The 22,022-nt window shown below is 46.3% G+C and overlaps 1 long non-coding RNA gene across 1 annotated transcript; it reads left to right on the top strand.

The window, feature by feature from the left end:
- Positions 1-618: 618 nt before the first annotated feature.
- Positions 619-2,493, top strand: LOC117503163. The gene is made up of 3 exons (XR_004558503.1): positions 619-750; positions 1,240-1,241; positions 2,482-2,493. It is a non-coding gene; the product is annotated as an uncharacterized LOC117503163 (long non-coding RNA).
- The last annotated feature ends 19,529 nt before the right edge of the window (positions 2,494-22,022 follow it).

A 22,022-nucleotide genomic window follows, 5' to 3' on the forward strand; every position in this document is an offset into this window, starting at 1 on the left:
GAGGGCTTCTTAAAGAAAAATTAACAGGTCTGTGTGAGCCAGAATTCTTGCTGGTTGGTAGGGGGTCAAATACTTATTTGCAGCAGTAACATACAAATAAATTATAAAAAATAAATAAATTAAAAAAAATCATACATTGTGACTTCCAGATTTTTTTTTTTTTAGATTATGTCTTTCACAGTGGACATGCACCTAACATGAAAATTTCAGAACCCCCCATGATTTCTAAGTGGGAGAACTTGCAAAACCGCATGGTGTTCAAATACTTATTTTCCTCACTGTATGTAGTTTTGCAGATATAGCTACTGATTCACGGTGCCCTGTCATTCACCGTGCCCTGGTTTCCCCTACTGAAAGACGTCTTTAACATCAAGGCATTTATTCACAAGTAGTAAACAGCAAGGAATTAACGCATTTCCAGCCATCATCTTCTAAAACAAGGGTGTCTTATGTGGAAAACAGTTTTCAGCTGTGATGATGAATCAGGCTGAAAGGACGCAACAAGTCAGATTAAAAGACTTTATATTTACTCAGCATGCCGCTATGTAAAGTTCTGGCTTCTGCTGCTACACTGATTAGCTCCTTACACTGGTTATTTAGGGTCTGCTACTTTCTTTGCCCCTGACCAAGGCAGCATCTCGACATCTGGAGTTGGTCCCAGGGCGCCGCACCACTCATCCTAGTGGTTGGATCGTGGCTAACTGTAATTACGATGGGTTAAATTCAGAGGACAAATTTTGTTGTATTCATGTATACTCAACAAAAATATAAACGCAACACTTTTGGTTTTGCTCCCATTTTGTATGAGATGAACTCAAAGATCTAAAACTTTTTCCACATACACAATATCACCATTTCCCTCAAATATTGTTCACAAACCAGTCTAAATCTGTGATAGTGAGCACTTCTCCTTTGCTGAGATAATCAATCAATCAATCAATTTTTTTTTTATATAGCGCCAAATCACAACAAACAGTTGCCCCAAGGCGCTTTATATTGTAAGGCAAGGCCATACAATAATTACGTAAAACCCCAACGGTCAAAACGACCCCCTGTGAGCAAGCACTTGGCTACAGTGGGAAGGAAAAACTCCCTTTTAACAGGAAGAAACCTCCAGCAGAACCAGGCTCAGGGAGGGGCAGTATTCTGCTGGGACTGGTTGGGGCTGAGGGAGAGAACCAGGAAAAAGACATGCTGTGGAGGGGAGCAGAGATCGATCACTAATGATTAAATGCAGAGTGGTGCATACAGAGCAAAAAGAGAAAGAAACAGTGCATCATGGGAACCCCCCAGCAGTCCACGTCTATAGCAGCATAACTAAGGGATGGTTCAGGGTCACCTGATCCAGCCCTAACTATAAGCTTTAGCAAAAAGGAAAGTTTTAAGCCTAATCTTAAAAGTAGAGAGGGTGTCTGTCTCCCTGATCTGAATTGGGAGCTGGTTCCACAGGAGAGGAGCCTGAAAGCTGAAGGCTCTGCCTCCCATTCTACTCTTACAAACCCTAGGAACTACAAGTAATCCATCCCACCTCACAGGTGTGCCATATCAAGATGCTGAATAGACACCACGATTAGTGCACAGGTGTGCCTTAGACTGCCCACAATAAAAGGCCACTCTGAAAGGTGCAGTTTTGTTTTATTGGGAGGAGGGGGGGATACCAGTCAGTATCTGGTGTGACCACCATTTGCCTCATGCAGTGCAACACATCTCCTTCGCATAGAGTTGATCAGGTTGTCAATTGTGGCCTGTGGAATGTTGGTCCACTCCTCTTCAATGGCTATGCGAAGTTGCAACAACGAACTGGAGTCAGGTCGAGACCCCGATGAGGACGACGAGCATGCAAATGAGCTTCCCTGAGACGGTTTCTGACAGTTTGTGCAGAAATTCTTTGGTTATGCAAACCGATTGTTTCAGCAGCTGTCCGAGTGGCTGGTCTCAGACGATCTTGGAGGTGAACATGCTGGATGTGGAGGTCCTGGGCTGGTGTGGTTACACGTGGTCTGCGGTTGTGAGGCTGGTTGGATGTACTGCCAAATTCTCTGAAACGCCTTTGGAGACGGGTTATGGTAGAGAAATGAACATTCAATACACAAGCAACAGCTCTGGTTGACATTCCTGCTGTCAGCATGACAATTGCATGCTCCCTCAAATCTTGCGACATCTGTGGCATTGTGCTGTGTGATAAAACTGCACCTTTCAGAGTGGCCTTTTATTGTGGGCAGTCTAAGGCACACCTGTGCACTAATCATGGTGTCTAATCAGCATCTTGATATGGCACACCTGTGAGGTGGGATGGATTATCTCAGCAAAGGAGAAGTGCTCACTATCAGATTTAGACTGGTTTGTGAACAATATTTGAGGGAAATGGTGATATTGTGTATGTGGAAAAAGTTTTAGATCTTTGAGTTCATCTCATACAAAATGGGAGCAAAACCAAAAGTGTTGTGTTTATATTTTTGTTGAGTGTATATATGTACAAAGACAATAAAGGCTCTGTGGAAGTGTTACAGCGACACATACAGGCCTGGCATATGTACTACAGCTTTTTTTTCCATGAGGACAAGGCTTAGTTTTCTATTCTGGCAGCAGTGTCAGTCATACATTTCAAAGTGTTCATGGCTCTTTGATACCATGAGACTCCACTGGGCTTCTGCTAATGCGGTGAGTAACATGTTGCTATTTATGTCCAGGACACATTAACAGTGTTGTAGCAGTTCGCCTTTGCTTCAAAACATCCACCAGCCACTGAGGTCATCTGATGTCAATCACAACGCTTTCAGTCCACTGTTGTGACTCATTCGACGAGGCGCTGTGGCCGTTCACCACCAAAAAAGACCTTGATCAATAGCTTCCCTGCATCGGCTGAATAACAAGTGCTGTTCTCAGATGTGAGACAAGAAGCAGCAGGAGTGCTTTGTGTGGTTTTTGCCGTCAAGCGTCTTGTTGAAGCAAAAGACTGAGTGCTAAAAACGAGTACGGTCGGTAAAATAAATAAATAACTAAACCCAATTTATTTCAACACAAAACCGAACACATTTGTGAAGATACTTTGCCAGAAATTGTTTTCTTCAGCATTCATAATTTCAAGGGCTAAATCTTTCACTTTAGTAAAATGTCACACTACACTTTTGGATTTTAAAGTTTTAAATTTATATAATTGGTCACACCAAAAGTATGATGAATAATTTTTGAAAGAATCTATGCTGAATTTGAGCAACAGCTGACAAACTGTAACACCTCGACCTGCTGTGAGAATATTCACCCAAAAAGCTTTGCGGTACAGTGGGGGGAAAAAAAAAACAGATAAACAGAAAAAAAGCAAAAGGTTGATACTGAGAAAGAACTACACAATTTCTTCAGTGTGATCAACAGTCTTGTATTGGCAGATATCAGGAGAGAAACAAGTAAATATGTCTTTGAAAAAGAAGCCCAAACCCTAACCCCAATTCCAATGAAGTTGACACGTTTCAAAAAACCTGGAACAGTGGTATGTTTACCACTGTGGTACGTCACCTTTCCTTCTAACAACACTCAATAAGCGTTTGGGAACTGAGGACACTAATTGTGAAAGCTTTGTAGGTGGAATTCTTTCCCATTCTTGCACGATGTACGACTTCAGTCAGTCCAGGGTCGCCACTGTCATATTTTGCACTTCATAATGTGCCACACATTTTCAATGGGCTACAGCTCTGGACTGCTTACAGGTCAGTCTAGTACCCGCACTCTCTTACTACAAAGCCACGCTGTTGTAACATGTGCAGAATGTGGCTTGGCACTGTCTTGCTGATATAAGCAGGGATGTCACTGAAAAAGATGTTGCTTGGATGGCAGCATGTGTTGCTCCAAAACCTGGATGTACCTTTCAGCATTGATGGTGCCATCACAGATATGTAAGTTGCCCATGCCATGTGTTATGTGTCGACGCGGGTTGAGGAGCGGACCTGCGTCTGACGGAACCCAGCGCTAAAATAACCAGAAAGCGGTTCCAATAACAAAAACAATTTATTGAGTCACCCTCTGGTGCTAAACAAAGTGTAGAAACTAAAACAGCGTCATTCTGGTGGAGTGAAGGCTGGCACGCTCTCCAGCGCCCAAAAGGATTGAAGCCCGGCGCTTCTGGACTCACTGTTACCGCCAAACACCCCCCAGGTGGACACGACAAACCGACTCTCTGTGAAGGACAGAAGAGGTGAGGTAAGTCAGCAGTTACAACCAATATCCTTCAAAAGACACACACCATCAGCAACACATTCAGGTCTGTATTTTAAGCTTTATGCAAATGAGCAGCCTCTCACAACAGGTGAAGGATCACTTGTCCGCACGCCACAGCAGTGAGAAGCGAGCTGCACAATTCTCATCACAATTCAAATCTACTGCGTAACAAAATACCAAGTTACTATCAACAAGTAGTCAAACAATTAATCACCTCTGATGTGTGCTGACAGCATGTGTCCCTCACCCTTCCTGCTTCACAGGCACGATGTGTCAAACCCAGGGGCGGTCCTCAGCGTCTCACAAACGAACATCACAAGGTCGAGTTCCCGGCAATTCTGCTTGAATCACACATGACTTAAATGCAGAACGCCATCTAATTATCTGCTTCAGCTGAAAGTCTTTAAGGTTGCATGTGAGCACCATCCACAGGTGCTGCACATGATGTTGATGAGGGTGAAGGACTCTTCAGCCAGCACCTTCTCCACAGACAAATCAGTTTTCATAACACCTGGAGAGCAAAGAAAAGAAAAGAACACCAAAATGTCCAGCCACACCCCCCCAACACACAACACCATGGGCACTAACACACCCCCATACCATCACAGATGCTGGCTGTTGAACTTTGCACTGGTATCAATCTGGATGGTCTTCTTCCTCTTTTTTCTGGAGGCCACGATGTCCATGATTTCCACAAACAATTTGAAATGTGGACTTTTCCACTTTGCATCTGTCCATTTCAAATGAGCTCGGGCCCAGAGAAGGTGGCGGCATTTCTGGATGTTGTTGATGTATGGCTTTTGCTTTGTATGGTAGAGTTTTAACTTGCACTTGTAGATATAGCAACAAACTGTGTTAACTGACAATGGTTTTCTGAAGTGTTCGTGAGCCCACACAGTAAGATCCTTTACACGATGATGTCGGTATTTAACGCAGTGCCGCCTGAGAGGATCAAAGGTCACAGGCATTCAGTGTTGGTTTTCAGCCTTGCCACTTACGTGTAGAAAGTTCTCCAGATTCTTTGAATCTTTTGATTATATTATGGACTGTAGATGATGGAATCCCTGGATTCCTTGCAATTGAACATTGAGAAACATTGTTCTTAAACTGTTGGACTATTTTTTTTATGCAGTTGTTCACAAAGTGGTGATCCTCATCCCATCTTTGCTCGTAAACAGCCGAGCCTTTTAGGGATGCTCCTTTTATACCCAACCATGACACTCACAATTACTGTCCTCAGTTACCAAACTCTTATTGAGTGTTGTTAGAAGGAAAGGTGATGTAACACAGTGGTAAACATACTACTGTCCCAACTTTTTTGAAATGTGTTGAAGGCATCCATTTCAAATTGAGCAAATATTTGCACCAAAACAATAAAGTTTATCAGATTGAACATTAAATATCTTGTCTTTGTGATGTATTCAATAGAATATAGGTTGAAGAGGATTTGCAAATCATTGTACTCTGTTTTTATTTACATTTCACATAACACCCCAACTTCATTGGAATTGGGTTGTATATATCTGCTTCATATGGGAAGTGGCTGTCATCTCAGGTGGTTGGAGGCTGTTGGACTCATTCAGCTACTTCCAGAAGTGCTGTTCCTTGTGTGTCAACACCTCACAAGTTGTCCCACATGTTGTGCATGTTCGAGTCGTAAAGCCAATGTGGTGAGGGGTACGACGTGCCCACCTGACTATTTGGTGAGGAAGTTTGACACACAAATTTTTTGTTCTGTTCAAAAATCAAGTGATGCACAGGCGTTGCCCCGCAACTAAGGTAAGGGGACAGTCAATGGCTACAAAAGTCATGCCGAACTGCACAAATTTCCTCATGGATGCTGTTCGCAGGATGTCACAGCCCAGTAAGATACTACCCTTAGCATTTGGCTGAGAGACCACTTGGGAAGGTTAGGGGTTGTCTGTGTTTCTCCACGATGGCTAGAGTTGTGTCTGGAAGGGCATTTGGAGTAAAACTTGTTCCAAATTTTAATCTAGATCTGTACCGGATCTAGTGTGGCCAAAAGACAATTTAACAGCAACAACCCAAATATATTGTTTACAACCATGCCATTGGTGGCAAGAAGGTCATTGGTTATTTGTTTGAATATGCTCATATGATATACGAGGTCTGTCCAAAAAGTATTGTACCTTTTTATTTTTTCAAAAACTATATGGATTTGAATCACGTGTGATTACATCAGCCAAGCTTGAACCTTCGTGCGCATGCGTGAGTTTTTCCACGCCTGTCGGTTGTGTCATTCGCCTGTGGGCAGGCTTTGCGTGAGCACTGGTCCACCCCTCCCGTCGGATTTCTTTTGTCTGAGAACTTGCTGAGAAACTGCCGCTTTGCTCCATGAAATTTTTTTCAGAAACTATTAGAGACAGGCAGTTGGAAACCATTCAATAGATTCAGTTGGATATCGGTGAAGATTCTGTCGGCGTCATGCGGATTATGGACTGTTAAAACCTTTTTAAGGACGGCCCACAGCGGCGGAGGGCACGCGGCGCGCCGAGCGGCCATTCGACAGGCTGGATCGACCAGATCATTTCTAAACTGAATGCTGTGTTGATCCGGGACATCATGTGACTACCACAGAAATGGCAACAGAGCTGAACATAGCACTTTTGCGGCACATTCCACTGTTACAGGAGATTTTGAAATGAAAGACATGCGGAGGATTTTGCGAGTCGGCACGGAGCAGCTCAGGATGCGAAAAAAAAAAGGAAGCAAAAAAAACACCTCCGTGTTGGAAGTCTCACAGGACATGTTGGGGCATGTCCAGCTGTTACACAATTTCTCGGATACTCACTCATCTGAAAGCCATCTGAAAGCCGTCCTGTGAGACCAACACGGAGGTGCTTTTGTCCGTGCCATGAGCGGCTCTGTGGCGCATCCCTCCGCTTCTCTTTCCATGACAAAAACTCCTGTAACAGTGGAATATGCCGAAAAAGTGCTGATGTCCATGTCTTCTGCCATTCCTGTGGAAGTCAGACAACGTCTCGGATCAACAAGCCTTCACTTTGGAAAAGATCTGGTTGTTTCAGCGAGGTCTCAGCCTGTCGATCGTGCTCGGAGTGCGCCGTGCTCTCAGACGCTGTGGGCGGTCTTTAAACCGGCTGGAGCACTCCTTAATCTGTGTAATCCCCATAAAATCGTCCCTGAAAGCCATCTGAATTTTCCGAATGGTGTCCACCTGGAGGTCTCTCACAGTTTCTGGAAAAATTTGATGCAGCAAAGCTCCAAATCGTTCAGATATTTTATTCGCAATACAAATCTGACGAGAGGGGTGGACCACTGCTCACACAAAGCCTGCTCACAGGCGAATGACACAACCGACAGGCGTGAAAAAACTCACACATGCGCACGAAGGTTCAAGCTTGGCTGATGCAATCACACGTGATTCAAATCCATATGGTTTTTGCAAAAAATAAAAAGGTCGGATAGTTTTCTAACAGACCTCATATATATATATATATATATATATATATATATACACACACACACTCAACAAAAATATAAACGCAACACTTTTGGTTTTGCTCCCATTTTGTATGAGATGAACTCAAAAGATCTAAAACTTTTTCCACATACACAATATCACCATTTCCCTCAAATATTGTTCACAAACCAGTCTAAATCTGTGATAGTGAGCACTTCTCCTTTGCTGAGATAATTCAATTCAATTCTATTCTATTTATATAGCGCCAAATCACAACAAACAGTTGCCCCAAGGCGCTTTATATTGTAAGGCAAGGCCATACAATAATTATGTAAAAACCCCAAAGGTCAAAACGACCCCTGTGAGCAAGCACTTGGCGACAGTGGGAAGGAAAAACTCCCTTTTAACAGGAAGAAACCTCCAGCAGAACCAGGCTCAGGGAGGGGCAGTCTTCTGCTGGGACTGGTTGGGGCTGAGGGAGAGAACCAAGAAAAAGACATGCTGTGGAGGGGAGCAGAGATCAATCACTAATGATTAAATGCAGAGAGGTGCATACAGAGCAAAAAGAGAAAGAAACACTCAGTGCATCATGGGAACCCCCCAGCAGTCTAAGTCTATAGCAGCATAACTAAGGGATGGTTCAGGGTCACCTGATCCAGCCCTAACTATAAGCTTTAGCAAAAAGGAAAGTTTTAAGCCTAATCCTAAAAGTAGAGAGGGTGTCTGTCTCCCTGATCTGAATTGGGAGCTGGTTCCACAGGAGAGGAGCCTGAAAGCTGAAGGCTCTGCCTCCCATTCTACTCTTACAAACACTAGGAACTACAAGTAAGCCTGCAGTCTGAGAGCGAAGCGCTCTATTGGGGTGATATGGTTCTATGAGGTCCCTAAGATAAGAAGGGACCTGATTATTCAAAACCTTATAAGTAAGAAGAAGAATTTTAAATTCTATTCTAGAATCAACAGGAAGCCAATGAAGAGAGGCCAATATGGGTGAGATATGCTCTCTCCTTCTAGTCCCCGTCAGTACTCTAGCTGCAGCATTTTGAATTAACTGAAGGCTTTTCAGGGAACTTTTAGGACAACCTGATAATAATGAATTACAATAGTCCAGCCTAGAGGAAATAAATGCATGAATTAGTTTTTCAGCATCACTCTGAGACAAGACCTTTCTAATTTTAGAGATATTGCGTAAATGCAAAAAAGCAGTCTTACATATTTGTTTAATATGCGCTTTGAATGACATATCCTGATCAAAAATGACTCCAAGATTTCTCACAGTATTACTAGAGGTCAGGGTAATGCCATCCAGAGTAAGGATCTGGTTAGACACCATGTTTCTAAGATTTGTGGGGCCAAGTACAATAACTTCAGTTTTATCTGAGTTTAAAAGCAGGAAATTAGAGGTCATCCATGTCCTTATGTCTGTAAGACAATCCTGCAGTTTAGCTAATTGTTGTGTGTCGTCTGGCTTCATGGATAGATAAAGCTGGGTATCATCTGCGTAACAATGAAAATTTAAGCAATGCCGTCTAATAATACTGCCTAAGGGAAGCATGTATAAAGTGAATAAAATTGGTCCTAGCACAGAACCTTGTGGAACTCCATAATTAACCTTAGTCTGTGAAGAAGATTCCCCATTTACATGAACAAATTGTAATCTGTTCCAAACCACCACAGCGCAGTGCCTTTAATACCTATGGCATGCTCTAATCTCTGTAATAAAATTTTATGGTCAACAGTATCAAAAGCAGCACTGAGGTCTAACAGAACAAGCACAGAGATGAGTCCACTGTCTGAGGCCATAAGAAGATCATTTGTAATAATCCATCCCACCTCATAGGTGTGCCATATCAAGATGCTGATTAGAGACCATGATTAGTGCACAGGTGTGCCTTAGACTGTCCACAATAAAAGGCCACTCTGAAAGGTGCAGTTTTGTTTTATTGGGGGGATACCAGTCAGTATCTGGTGTGACCACCATTTGCCTCATGCAGTGCAACACATCTCCTTCGCATAGAGTTGATCAGGTTGTCAATTGTGGCCTGTGGAATGTTGGTTCACTCCTCTTCAATGGCTGTGCGAAGTTGCTGGATATTGGCAGGAACTGGTACACACTGTCGTATACGCCGGTCCAGAGCATCCCAAACATGCTCAATGGGTGACATGTCCGGTGAGTATGCCGGCCATGCAAGAACTGGGACATTTTCAGCTTCCAAGAATTGTGTACAGATCCTTGCTCCATGGGGCTGTGCATTATCCTGCTGCAACATGAGGTGATGTTCTTGGATGTATGGCACAACAATGGGCCTCAGGATCTCATCACGGTATCTCTGTGCATTCAAAATGCCATCAATAAAATGCACCTGTGTTCTTCGTCCATAACAGACGCCTGCCCATACCATAAGCCCACCGCCACCATGGGCCACTCGATCCACAACACTGACATCAGAAAACCGCTCACCCACACGACGCCACACACACTGTCTGCCATCTGCCCTGAACAGTGTGAACCAGGATTCATCCGTGAAGAGAACACCTCTCCAACGTGCCAAACGCCAGCGAATGTGAGCATTTGCCAACTCAAATCGATTACGACGACGAACTGGAGTCAGGTCAAGACCCCGATGAGGACGACGAGCATGCAGATGAGCTTCCCTGAGACGGTTTCTGACAGTTTGTTCAGAAATTCTTTGGTTATGCAAACCGATTGTTTCAGCAGCTGTCCGAGTGGCTGGTCTCAGACGATCTTGGAGGTGAACATGCTGGATGTGGAGGTCCTGGGCTGGTGTGGTTACACGTGGTCTGCGGTTGTGAGGCTGGTTGGATGTACTGCCAAATTCTCTGAAACGCCTTTGGAGATGGCTTATGGTAGAGAAATGAACATTCAATACATGAGCAACAGCTCTGGTTGACATTCCTGCTGTCAGCATGCCAATTGCACGCTCCCTCAAATCTTGCGACATCTGTGGCATTGTGCTGTGTGATAAAACTGCACCTTTCAGAGTGGCCTTTTATTGTAGACAGTCTAAGGCACACCTGTGCACTAATCATGGTGTCTAATCAGCATCTTGGTATGGCACACCTGTGAGGTGGGATGGATTATCTCAGCAAAGGAGAAGTGCTCACTATCACAGATTTAGACTGGTTCTTGAACAATAATTGAAGGAAATGGTAATATTGTGTATGTGGAAAAAGTTTAAGATCTTTGAGTTCATCTCATACAAAATGGGAGCAAAACCAAAAGTGTTGCGTTTATATTTTTGTGAGTGTATATATATATATATATATATATATATATATATATATATATATATACACACACACACACACACACACACACACACACACACACACACACACACACACACACTAACAGGTGCTGGTCATATAATTAGAATATCATGAAAACATTGATTTGTGTCAGTAATTCCATTCAAAAAGTGAAACTTGTATGATGTATACATTCATTACACACAGACTGATATATTTCAGGTGTTTATTTCTTTTCATTTTGATGATTATAACTGACAACTTCTTGTTCTGTTACCAGAGCAAGAACTTTAGCTAAGGAAGGTTCTGCGATTAAGAAGCGAAACATCTTCGCGTCAAGCAACCAGTCCAGTCAAAGATTCAAGCTTCTCTACTATGGAAATCACCTGGACAACTTGGAAATCAACGTCCCAGAGTCTGGAGGAAGAGAGGAGAGGCACAGAATCCATGTTGCTTGAGGTCCAGTGTAAAGTTTCCACAGTCACTAATGGTTTGGGATGCCATGTCATCTGCTGGTGTTGGTCTACTGTGTTTTCTGAGGTCCAAGTCAACGCAGCTGTCTACCAGGAAGTTGGAGAGCACTTCATGCTTCCTGCTGCTGACCAACTTTATGGGGATGCAGATTTCATTTTCCAACAGGACTTGGCACCTGCACACAGTGCCAAAGCTACCAGTACCTGGTTTAAGGACCATGGTATAATTGGCCAGCAAACTCGCCTGACCTGAACCCCATAGAAAATCGATGGGGTATTATGAAGAGGAAGATGAGACACGCCAGACCCAACAATGTAGAAGAGCTGAAGGCCACTATCAGAGCAACCTGGGCTCATACCACCTGAGCAGTGCCACAGACTGATCGACTCCATGCCACTCTGCATTGCTGCAGTAATTCAGGCAGAAGGAGCCCCAACTACAGTATCTATTAAGTGCTGTACACGCTCATACTTTTCATGTTCATACTTTCCAGTTGGCCAACATTTCTAAAAATCCTTTTTTTGTATTGGTCTTAAGTAATATTCTAATTTTCTGAGATACTGAATTTGGGATTTTCATTAGTTGTCAGTTATAATCATCAAAATTAGAAGGAAATAAACATTTGAAATATATCAGTTTGTGTGTAATGAATGAATATACAAGTTTCATTTGGGGCTTCTTTTTGCACATTTGTTCATATTATTTATAATCTCCAATGAAATACATTGATTTAAAAAAAAAAGCATTTGAAGAGCAAAGCACTGGCCAATGCCACTGCATTTAGAGCGCTGGCTAATTTGAAACACCAGTCTTTGAAAATAATATGAAACAGAACAAAAATAAGACTAGCATCAGCACCTGCATATGTCTCCAGCATCCATCATGAACCACAACACATTTACAAGTCAAATATGATCTTGCAAGAGATGTCAGTCAACAAACTATTTATTTTTTGGGTGAGGGGGTGACCTTTAAATGTGACAGTTACAGTCGACGAGATGGAGAGAGACGGGTGGAAAAGGACGGCAGGCAGGGAATCAAACATGGGGATGCTGCAAAGTGCATCTTACAACATACCATACACCACAGCACTTCAGCACAGATTTGACTGGACAGTTTGACAGCGGGCAGGCAAGAGCAAGTGCAGATTGTGTGAACTGAAGACAATTTGAAACATGGAGCAATACACGGTTGTTACATTGTGAATGCACATGCTTAGGTGTGTGTAAATCTCACATGACTAAGCATGAATTGACTAATGTGCGAGGAGTGGCTCTCACAGCCTGTTCCATACGGCGGCATTCTGCTATGATTGCCCACTGTCCAAAAAAAGTGCAAAAACAGGATGAAATGGTTTAATCCATTTTGCCTCCTAACAGACTGTCTTATAAAGTGCAGACTTGGCAACTAGGTGTCTTATAAAGTGCAGACTTGGCAACCCACCCAAAAACAAAAGTAAGAAGCTGCACCCTTGGCCAGAACTGCCACAAACGCTCCTTCTGCTTCAAATTTTTGCCCCAATGGAGCACGATCAAACAAGTCTGTATCAAGCTGTACTTATTAGGCATACCCTGTTTAAAGATGTTCAAATATGACTGAAGCTGTTAACAATAATACATTTTATTTATATTGCACTTTACATTTGATCATCTCTACGTGCGAGAAACATTACAACATTAAATGCTAGAATTAAAAACATACAACCATAAAATAACAACCACAAGAAACATGGCAAACAGTTGAGGTAAAAATAAAGCAATTACTCAAGGCAAAAATGATAGGATCACTTATAAAAGGTCTAAGAGAAAACTCTAATAAATAAATGGATTTTCAGTCCTTGTTTAAAGGAATGTTCAGACTGTGGCATTCTCAGATGCTCAGGGAGAGCATTCCACAGCCTGGGAGCAGCTGAGCAAAAAGCCCAGTGTTGGGAAAGGGTCGTAACACAGACCCGCAACAGGGGGCGCAAATGAACGGACAATGGATAAGACAAAGAGTAACAATTTAATGTTGTGAAACGCACAACTGAATACAGACACAGATAATGCCAATTGTACACAAGGTGACGTGCGGGCAGGCTCGAAGATAGGAGACCTCTGGCGATCAGAGAGCCGGGACCCACACAGCTTCCACCACCAACGGCCTGAAGAACACCGGAGCCGCCAAGTCCTGAGTCCCCAGGTGGTCACCGTCTTCTGTTGCAGACCCTGGTACTGCTGGCAGAAGATGACAAAACAGTTATGGTGAGTGTGTATCCACACACCCAGTAATCCTTCTTCTACAGGTCTTCACGGAGGGAAAACCTCCACCTCCGATACAGAATCACCCGTGCAGCTCCTGACAGTTGTTCCTTGGATGGAGTGAGAGGCGAAGACGTCGCAGACTCTCACTGCACGCCAATCCAATTACAGACTTCAGGAATACGGCTGCACACAGAACAATAATTAGTCTTCAGAAAGTATGAAATGCAGAGAATTACCTTCGATGGTAGTTGATTTCTCGGTGAGGAGGTGGAGTAATGATCCGGCTTTTGTAGAGATGGTGGTGATTGGTGACAGCTGGTGTAAACGAGTGACAGCTGTCACTCTCTGTCTCGGCGCCCTCTCATGCTTGAAGCCCGCACTCCAAGCAGGGCGCCGACTGGTGCTGGTGGGCCAGCAGTACCTCCTCTTCAGCGGCGCACACAACACCCAGTCTCCAATGGTCTGAAGGTTGGTCCTGGGGGGTTTCAGGACTTTAGCAGTTCCAGAGCGGAGGTTGCATGTGGCAGTTTGGGGGTTAAGGAGCTCCTTGAGGTAGGGGGGAGCATTACCATGGATGCAGTGATAAGCGAGGAGGAAAACCTTGTACTCAATCAATCAAGCTGTTAAGACTATGAACACCCGAACGTTACCACGTACTACAGATGATTTTGCAAATTGAGATGAAATTTTTGAACAGTTCAAAAAAAAAATGTCATCCAGATCCAATACCGACAGCCCCTCTGATATGGATACTTTGCTTTGCAATAAACTCAGGAAATGTCAACTGAAAGGGCTGCTGGGGAGAGACACGCTCAAGCTGAGCAACCCCATGACCTCCAGGTGTGGGGACAAAGTCCAAGAGGTGAGGTCAAGTTCACCTGCACCGCTGCTTACAGTGTGCCTTTTACTGTTTCGAAATGCCTGAAAAAATACTGAGTTGGTTTCTTCTTTTCATGAAGACTGGAGCAGTACACGTGAATGTTTTTAAAAACAGCTGTCATCTGTGTGAAGCATGTCTGAATTAAGACATTAAATGTAGTTTCACACAAGCTATTTTTATTGTTGTAATATTGAGTGATTTTCATGAACAAAAAGGAAATTAATGAAAAAATGTTCACACAGGGCATACAGGATTACAGCTACCAATGCCAATGTTCTGTACTATGTATTGCCTTTTGTTCTGATTACCACATCTGGGACACATTCTTTGGGTAAATTTGCCAGTCTTATTCATCGATTCACCCATGTCCGTGTAGTTACGTAGAGCATGCATTAAACCACGTTGCTCACCATATCAGGGACTTGCAGGGTACTCAATGCTCATGCACCAAACAATGTAATGATCGTCTACAGTTTTACCCCATTTGTTGTACCCTTCTCCCTGACATGAACAAATTTAGGTTAATTAACATCAACTAAAGCTGACATTCCTCTGTTTTAACTGGCTTGGGACCAGGACCCACTCAAGGTTCGAAGTCTTGTTTAAGAAAATGTCACATTGATCACAGAGTGTGAACCATCTGAGCTAGAACTTTGTCATCTGACATCTAAACATACAATACACCTCTGGCAGAATGACGTCATCCATATTTACTCCACAGGCTAATAGGACTGATGAGGTCAAGAAGCAAGCGCTGTTTATTTTACCATTTAGGTCCAGGAGCATGACCTGACCGCTGCTTGTTGCTGCATCCAACACACTATGGAATCCAACACACTTGAGCCCCAGAGAGCAACCACCACGGCAGACAACTGGTGCATCCCGACCTCTCAAAAGTAATGATCTGCCTGCCATAAACAGGTGAAACTTGAACCTTGGTCTTCTCCATTCTCTCAGGTTCTCAACATTGAAGCACCTCAGAGATTGACCATACCCAGGCAAATAAGTGACTTAGCCAAAATGTCATAGCTGACAGTGCCTCACAGTGCCACTTTAATTTTACCGTTATTACGGTATTTTCCAGAGTATAAGTCTTCTTTATATAGTTTGTGAGGACCTGCGACATATACTGAAAAACCACACATCTGGTAATAAGAATGATAATAAAAATAATGACTTTATATAGTGCTTTTCCAGAAACAGAATGAAACACCAGTAATAAAAGTACACAACAACAGTGCACAAAATGTCAAATTAAAGAGCTGATTTTTTTTTTTTGGATTCATGGGAGGAGCAGAGAGGGGAGGAGAAGTAACAGGAAGACAGAGTATGAGAAGGAGAGGAACAGTAGTAGCCAGGAAGTCAGTAGCGAGCAGTATTTCTGGTATTTATATATAGATTTGCTAATAGCTTTTTTTACTTTCACTTTTCACACTCTGTGTGCTTCTTAACCTCTGTGCTGCTATACATTGCAGCACAATGCTTCCCTGAGGGAGTCTTCCCAAGAGATTAATAAAGTTCTATTGAATCTAATCTCTATTTTTCTTGTGTTTCCAGCACTGTGGACAGGTCATCCATCTATCTGATGATTTATTCTGTCCAAACTGCATCAAATAACATTTAATATGTTGTCCAACACATGTTTATTTTTCCATCTAGCTTATTTTTGGAATTTAAGAATCCTTATGTTCAACAGCACAGGCTGTGGTGTGCACATGTGCTGCAGAGAGTGCCTGTCCATTGTTAAACTTACCCTCACACAAACACTGTTATCTAGGGTGTTCCACATATAGAAAATAAGCTGTGACTTATAAAGTGCATCCACAAAGTATTCACAGAGCTTCACTTTTTCCACATCTTGTTCTTCCAAAATGGAGTAAATTAAATTTTCCCTCCAAAGTCCACTCACATCACGACATAATGACATTTTTTTGTCTGTTTTTTTGCAAACTTATTAAAAATAAAAAAAATGTAAGAAATGACATGTGCATAAGTATTTACACCTTTTACTAAATACTTTGTTGATGCACTTTCAGCAGCAATTACAGCCTCAAGTCTTCTTGAATCTGATGCCACAAGATTGGTGCACCTATCATTGGGCAGTTTTGTCCATTTGTCTTTGCAGCACCTCTCAAGCTCCATCAGATTGGATATTGCCACCACCATGCTTCACTCCAGGGATGGTACCTGGTTTCGTACAGAACATGATGCCTGGCATTCACACCAGGCTCATCACACCCAAGAATTTTGTTTCTCATGGTCTGAGAGTCCTTCAGGTGCCTTTTGGCAAACTCCAGACGGGCTGCCATGTGCCTTTTACTAAGGAGTGGCTTCTGTCTGGCCACTTTACCATGCAAGCCTGATTGGTGGATTGCTGCAGAGATGATTGTCCTTCTGGGAGGTTCTCCTCCACAGAGTAATGCTGCAGCTCTGACACAGTCCAAGCCGGCTCGCCATCGATGATCCGGGCAGGAGGTGGTGCCGGACCCGGAGTACAGAGGGGTGAGGTGTGATGCGGCTTTATCCGGGACACATGGAAAACAGGATGGATCCGCAGTGAGGCCGGAAGCTGAAGCCTCACTGCGGCTGGACTGATGACCTTGAGGATCTTGAAGAGACCGATGTAACGATCCTGCAGTTTAGGGGAGTCCACTTTAAGAGGAATGTCCTTTGTTGACAACCACACTTCCTGCCCTGGCCGATACGCAGGGGCCGGGGTCCGCCGACGGTCTGCATGGGCTTTTGCCCTCATCCGGGCCTTTAGCAAAGCAGAACGGGCGGCACGCCACACCCGACGGCACTTCCGCAGGTGGGCCTGGACCGAGGGCACACCGACCTCTCCCTCAGCCACCGGAAACAACGGGGGCTGGTACCCCAGACACACCTCAAAAGGGGAGAGGCCGGTGGCTGAAGACACCTGGCTGTTATGGGCATACTCGATCCAGGCCAAATGGGTACTCCAGGCCGCCGGGTGCGCGGCCGACACGCAGCGCAGGGCCTGTTCCACCTCCTGATTGGCCCGTTCTGCTTGCCCGTTGGTCTGAGGATGATACCCGGATGAGAGACTCACCGTGGCCCCCAGTTCCCGGCAGAAGGTCCTCCAGACTTGCGAGGAGAACTGGGGACCGCGATCGGAGACAATGTCTGTTGGAATCCCATGCAGCCGGACGACGTGGTGGACCAGGAGGTCCGCTGTCTCCTGGGCAGTCGGGAGCTTCGGGAGGGCCACGAAGTGGGCCGCCTTGGAGAATCGGTCCACTATCGTGAGGATGGTGGTGTTGCCCTGGGACGGCGGGAGGCCCGTGACAAAATCCAGGCCGATGTGGGACCAGGGGCGATGAGGCACAGGCAGCGGCTGGAGCAGTCCCGATGCCCTGCGGTGGTCAGCGTTGCCCCTGGCGCAGGTGGTGCAGGCCTGGATATAATCCCGGACGTCGGCCTCCAGGGACGCCCACCAGAAGCGCTGCCGGACAACTGCCACGGTTCTTCGCACCCCCATATGACAGGAGAACTTGGAGCCGTGACAGAAGTCCAGGACTGCAGCCCTGGCCTCTGGTGGGACGTAAAGTTTGTTCTTCGGCCCAGTTCCGGGGTCCGGGCTCCTTGCCAGGGCCTCCCGGTTTTCTCTACGTCCCAGGTGAGGGTGGCCACGATAGCGGACTCCGGGATGATGGGTTCCGGTGGATCCGACAATTCCGTTTTGACTTCGTCTTCATGCACCCGGGACAAGGCATCCGATCTCTGGTTTTTGGTCCCGGGACGGTAGGTGATCCGGAAGTCAAAACGGCCGAAGAACAGTGACCAGCGGGCTTGCCTGGGGTTCAGCCGCTTGGCGGTCCTGATATACTCCAGGTTCCGGTGGTCAGTGAAAACCGTGAATGGCACGGACGTTCCCTCCAACAGATGTCTCCACTCTTCAAGAGCCTCTTTCACCGCAAGGAGTTCTCGATTGCCGACGTCATAGTTCCGTTCGGCCGGGGTCAACCTGCGGGAAAAATAGGCACACGGGTGAAGGACCTTATCGGTCTCTCCGCTCTGGGAAAGCACAGCTCCTATCCCTGAGTCCGAGGCGTCCACTTCAACCACAAACTGGCGACTAGGATCGGGCTGCACCAGAACGGGTGCAGACGAGAAGCGCCGTTTCAACTCCTTGAACGCGGCATCGCACCGATCCGACCAGGTGAAGGGGACTTTTGGTGAGGTCAGGGCTGTCAGGGGGCTAACTACCTGACTGTAGCCCTTAATGAACCTCCTGTAGAAATTTGCAAAGCAGAGGAACTGTTGCAGCTTCCTACGGCTGGTAGGTTGGGGCCAGTCTCTCACCGCCGCGACCTTGGCCGGATCAGGGGCGACGGAGTTAGGGGAGATGATAAACCCCAGGAAGGACAAAGAAGTGCGGTGAAACTCACACTTCTCGCAATTCACAAACAGCCGGTTCTCCAACAACCGCTGCAGGACCTGACGTACATGCCGGACATGGGTCTCAGGATCCGGAGAAAAGATGAGTATATCGTCCAGATATACAAAGACGAATCGGTGCAGGAAATCCCGCAAGACATCATTAACCAATGCTTGGAACGTCGCGGGGGCATTTGTAAGACCGAACGGCATGACCAGGTACTCAAAGTGACCTAAAGGGGTGTTAAATGCCGTCCTCCACTCGTCTCCCTTCCGGATCCGAACCAGGTGATACGCATTTCTAAGATCTAGCTTAGTGAATATTTGGGCTCCATGCAGGGGCGTGAACACTGAATCCAACAAGGGCAACGGGTATCGGTTACGAACCGTGATTTCGTTCAGCCCCCTGTAATCAATGCATGGACGAAGTCCGCCATCCTTTTTCCCCACAAAAAAGAAACCTGCACCCATCGGGGAGGTGGAATTCCGGATCAACCCGGCAGCTAAAGAGTCCCGGATGTAGGTCTCCATTGATTCGCGCTCAGGTCGTGAGAGGTTGTACAGCCTGCTGGACGGGAACTCAACGCCTGGAACCAAATCAATGGCACAATCGTACGGACGGTGCGGGGGAAGGGTGAGCGCCAGATCCTTACTGAACACATCCACAAGGTCATGGTACTCCACCGGCACCGTCCCAAGATTGGGCGGGACTCTGACCTCCTCCCTAGCCTGGGAACCGGGAGGAACCGAGGAACCTAAACATACCCGATGGCAGGTCTCGCTCCACTGAACCACTACCCCGGATGGCCAATCGATCCGGGGATTGTGTTTTAACATCCAGGGGAACCCGAGAATCACACGGGAGGTGGCAGGAGTCACAAAAAACTCGATCTCCTCCCGGTGGTTCCCTGACACCACCAGAGTTACTGGAGGTGTCTTATGTGTGATTAGAGGGAGTAGGGAGCCATCTAGTGCCCGTACTTGCAAAGGTGAAGTAAGTGCCACCAGAGGGAGCCCTGCCTCCCTGGCCCATTTGCTGTCTAGCAAATTCCCTTCAGAGCCCGTGTCCACCAGTGCTGGGGCCTGAAGGGTTAAATCCTCATAAAGGATTGTAACTGGGAGTCGTGTGGCGATATGGGTGTGTCCCACGTGAATGTCTTGGCCCACCCCTAGCCCAGTTTCTAAGGGCGGGCGTTGGTGTTTAACCGCTCGGGGCAGTCCCTCACTTGATGCTCTATCGAGCCACAAACAAAGCACGCTCCGCAGACCAGCCTCCTCTGTCTTTCCGGTGGTCTAAATGTGGCCCTGCTCGTGTCCATAGCTTCATCAGCAGGGGGAGCTGTAACCACGCGGAGCGTAGAGGCGTGGAGCGTGGGGAGGGCGGAGCTCGGTCGGAACCGGAAGGGAGAGGGACGGCGCGTGCCCGGCCACGCCCTTCGTCTCGTTCCCGACGGCGTTCTTCTAACCGATTGTCTAATCGTATAACGAGATCAATAAGCCCGTCTAAATCCCGCGGTTCGTCCTTAGCCACCAGGTGCTCCTTCAGGACCAACGACAGTCCATTTACGAAGGCGGCACGGAGGGCAGTGCTACTCCAGCCGGACCTCGCAGCCGCGATGCGGAAGTCGACTGCATAAGCAGCTGCGCTCCGGCGCCCCTGTCTCATTGACAGCAGCACGGCTGAAGCGGTCTCTCCTCTATTTGGGTGATCGAACACTGTTCTGAACTCCCTCACAAACCCATCATATGTCTGAAGGAGCCGTGAATTTTGCTCCCAGAGCGCTGTAGCCCAAGCGCGTGCCTCACCGCGAAGCAGGTTTATCACATAAGCTATCTTGCTAGCATCAGTCGCGTACATGACGGGACGTTGTGCGAAGACGAGCGAACACTGCATAAGAAAGTCCGCGCACGTCTCCACACAACCCCCGTACGGCTCTGGAGGGCTTATGTATGCTTCAGGGGAAGGTGGGAGGGGTCGTTGAACGACCTGTGGAACATCACTGTTGCGCACAGGATCGACAGGAGGGGGAGCCGCAGCAGCGCCCTGAGGGCGCGCTTCCACCTGCGCGGCAAGAGCCTCCACCCTGCGGTTAAGGAGGACGTTCTGCTCGGTCATTAGATCCAACCGAGCCGTAAAGGCGGTGAGGATCCGCTGCAACTCACCGATCATTCCTCCTGCAGACGCCTGTGCGCCCTGTTCTTCCATTGGCCGTTCAACAGCCGGTTGATGCCCCTCGGGGTCCATGACGTTGGCCGAGATATCCTGTTGTGAAAGTGTAGGAACACGGACCCACAACAGGGGGCGCAAATGAACGGACAATGGAGGAAGTCAAATAACACTTTACTGTTGTGAATAAGCACAACAAACGGCAAATTACAATAGTAGACAATGAAGTCAAATCACAAAATGTGTCACGTGGGCAGGCTCGAAGATAAGGGACGTCTGTCCAAAGCAGAACCAGAACCACACGATTTCCTCCGCCACCGAACCCCGGGAATACTGGAGGCGCCAAGTCCCGAACTCCCAGGTGGCCACTGCCTCCGCTTGTCGGATCTGGTACTGCTGGCGAGGAACAAAAACAGTTAGATGTGGGTGCGTTTGCACCCAGCAACACGTATGGTGGGAAAACCACCTCCACCTCTCGTCAGGAAAAAACTGGTAAGTGCAGAGTGTGAGTACTTATCCAAGAGGTAGAAAAACAGTCCAATACAGTCTCCAGCTGTAATACTCACTATCTGCTATCCAACACACAAGCAACAAGGTATTATCGTCAGAAAGACAACACAGTTGGCTGAGTACTTTACCTCCTCGGTAGAGCGATATCTCGGCAAAGAGGTGGAGATGTCGTCTTGCTGATATACCACTGAAGATCAGATGACTGGTGACAGCTGTCGTAGGTGATAAGTGACAGCTGTCACCCCGGCTGCTCCTGTGAGGCGGCAGCGCCCTCTGGTGCCTGGAGCCCGCACTCCAGGCAGGGTGCCCTCTGGTGGTGGTGGGCCAGCAGTACCTCCTCTTCAGCGGCCCACACAACAAAAATAGTATCTTTAAAAGAGAACCTGTGTCACTTAGCCTTTTTTTTTTCATTTCAGTGTCTTTGCC

Source organism: Thalassophryne amazonica, chromosome 2 (assembly GCF_902500255.1).
Source record: "Thalassophryne amazonica chromosome 2, fThaAma1.1, whole genome shotgun sequence".
NCBI classification, from domain to species: Eukaryota; Metazoa; Chordata; class Actinopteri; order Batrachoidiformes; family Batrachoididae; genus Thalassophryne; species Thalassophryne amazonica.